We start from the raw sequence: 2,838 nt of genomic DNA, 5'->3' as shown, positions 1-2,838 counted from the left end.
TACATATATTAAAATTCCATTACTATTGTGTTAGACTCTTATCTATAGTACACAAAGGTTTGGAAGGCTTCTGTCCTGGGAACATGAAAGGGGTTGAAACATGCTAAATACTGGCTGCTACCTCTGATAGGATTAAGATTGTGTGTCCAGTTTTGCTTGCATAATTAGGTGGTGCTAGTCCTTATTCTATTTTAACTTAGTAAAAACACTAGGCCTATATGCTCTAAGTAAATTAGAAATTGTACCCGTACTTAATAAAAGAATTAAGGATATTAAACTGATTACTACATTCGGGTTGTGAAATTTGTTTACTAGTTGCCGGTATGAGTTTCATTCATTCACACAATTTCATGGAAGTGCTGTTTTGTCAGTTAAAGGGATAATGGCCCGGTTAATAGGTATTTAAAAGTACTTACTAAGTGGGGACTCTATTCAGGTCCAGGAGATGGTTGGTAAGGGTTGATTAATCTTATAATGTTTTGTGGATAATTCATGGGGATGGTATTGTTCTGTATGCTACGTTAATTCAGAGGTAAACATTGCTTCTAGCAAGGGCTGATAAGGTGAAAAAATGTAGTAAAATATAGTGTGCTGGTGAGTGAGTTCATAAAGATAACCTATAACACAATATCTCATAACACTATCTCACAAGACTGAGAGGTAGCACTGAGGATGACACATTTTGTGTACACTGGGTTGGGGATTTCAATGTTCACCACTAAGAGTGGCAAGCTTCTTGAGTAGTGTTGGGGCAAGTGAAGGGTATTCCATCACACTCCTGACCTGTGCAGGCTTTTGGGAGTCAGGTGGTGAGTTATTCCTAACCTCTGACATGATGTTACAGCCCCTGCATTTATGTGGTAAGTCCATTTAAGTTTCTGATCAATGATAACTCCCAGGATGTTGATAGTGGAGGATTCAGTGATGGTAACATCATTTAATGTCAAGGTGCAGTGGTTAGATTGTCTCTTGTTGATGATGGTCATAGCCTGGCATTTATGTGGTGCAAATGTTACTTGCCACTTGTCAGCCCAAGCCTGGATATTGTCCAGTTCTTATTGCATTTGAACATGGATTGCTTCAGTATCTGAGGAGGTGTGAATGGTGCTGAACATAGAACATAGAACATAGAAGAATACAGCGCAGTACAGGCCCTTCGGCCCTCGATGTTGCGCCGATCCAAGCCCACCTAACCTACACTAGCCCACTATCCTCCATATGCCTATCCAATGCCCGCTTAAATGCCCATAATGAGGGAGAGCCCACCACTGCTACTGGCAGGGCATTCCATGAACTCACGACTCGCTGAGTAAAGAACCTACCCCTAACATCTGTCCTATACCTACCCCCCTTAATTTAAAGCTATGCCCCCTTGTAATAGCTGACTCCATACATGGAAAAAGATTCTCACTGTCGACCCTATCTAAACCCCTAATCATCTTGTACACCTCTATCAAGTCACCCCTAAATCTTCTTTTCTCCAATGAAAACAACCCCAACAACAACAACATTATGGAATCATCAGCGAACATCCCCACTTCTGACCTTACAATGGAGATATGGTCATTGATGAAGCAGCTGAAGATGGTTGGGACTAAGACACTACCCTGAGGAATTCCTGCAGAGATATCCTAGAGATGAGATGACTGACCTCCAACAACCATGACTATCTTCCGATGTGTCAGGTATAACTCTGTAGTGGAGAGTCGCCCCGATACCCATTTATTTGTTTTGCTAGAACTCCTAATGCCACACTCAGTCAAATGAAGCCTCAATGTTAAGGGTTGTCACTCTTACCTCATTTCTGGAATTCAGGTTTTTTATCCATGTTTGAATCAAGGATGTAATGAGGTCGGGAACTGACTGGCCCTGACAGAACACAAGCTAGGCATCACTGTGTGGGTTACTGCTGAGCAGGTGCTGCTTCATAGCACTGTTGATGACACATTCTATCATTTTACTGATGATCAAGGGTAGACTGATAGAGCAATAATTGGCTAGATTGGATTTATCCTGTTTTTTATGTACAGGACATACTTGGGCAATTTTCCACATTGTCAAGTAGATGCCAGAGTTGTAACTGTACTGGAACAGCTTGGCTAGATGAGTGGCAAGTTTTGGAGCACCAATCCTCAGTACTATTGCCAGAATGTTGTCAGGGCTCATAGCCTTTGCAGTATTCAGTGCCTCCAACTGCTTCTTGATATCAAATGTTCATTTATTTGGAAAGGCAAGGACTGACTAGGGATAGTCAACATGGCTTTGTGCATGGGACGTCATGTCTCACAAACTTGATTGAGTTTATGAAGAAGTAACAAAGAGGATTGATGAGGGCAGAACGGTAGATGTGATCTATATGGACTTCAGTAAGGCGTTCAACAAGTTTCCCCATGGGAGACTGATTGGCAAGGTTAGATCTCATGGAAGATGGAAATGTGTTGCTGGAGAAGCGCAGCAGGTCAGGCAGCATCTAGGGAACAGGAGAATCGACGTTTCGGGCATTAGCCCTTCTTCAGGAATGAGGAAAGTTTGCCCAGCAGGCTAAGATAAAAGATAGGGAGGAGGGACTTGGGGGAGGGGCGTCGGAAATGTGATAGGTGGAAAAAGGTCAAGGTGAGGGTGATAGGACAGACCTGGAGTACTGTGTGCAGATTTAGTTTCCTTAATTAAGAAAGGATGTACTGGCACTGGAGGGGGTGCAGAGGAGGTTCACTAGGTTGATTCCGGAGTTGAGGGGATTGGCTTATGAGGAGAGGCTGAGTAGACTGGGATTATAGTCATTGGAATTCAGAAGAATGAGGGGGGCGGATCTTGTATAAACATATAAAATTATGAAGG

The 2,838-nt window shown here is 42.7% G+C and overlaps 1 protein-coding gene across 6 annotated transcripts in view; it reads right to left on the bottom strand.

Annotated features, from left to right (window-relative positions):
- Positions 1-2,838, bottom strand: part of fam135a (family with sequence similarity 135 member A) — a 310,864-nt gene that overhangs the window by 180,245 nt on the left and 127,781 nt on the right. The gene's annotated exons all lie outside the window — the stretch shown is intronic.

Source organism: Chiloscyllium plagiosum, chromosome 3 (genome assembly GCF_004010195.1).
Source record: "Chiloscyllium plagiosum isolate BGI_BamShark_2017 chromosome 3, ASM401019v2, whole genome shotgun sequence".
Taxonomy (NCBI): Eukaryota; Metazoa; Chordata; class Chondrichthyes; order Orectolobiformes; family Hemiscylliidae; genus Chiloscyllium; species Chiloscyllium plagiosum.
Note: the sequence above shows the minus strand (reverse complement) of the source record. Positions and strands in the feature narration are given on the sequence as shown.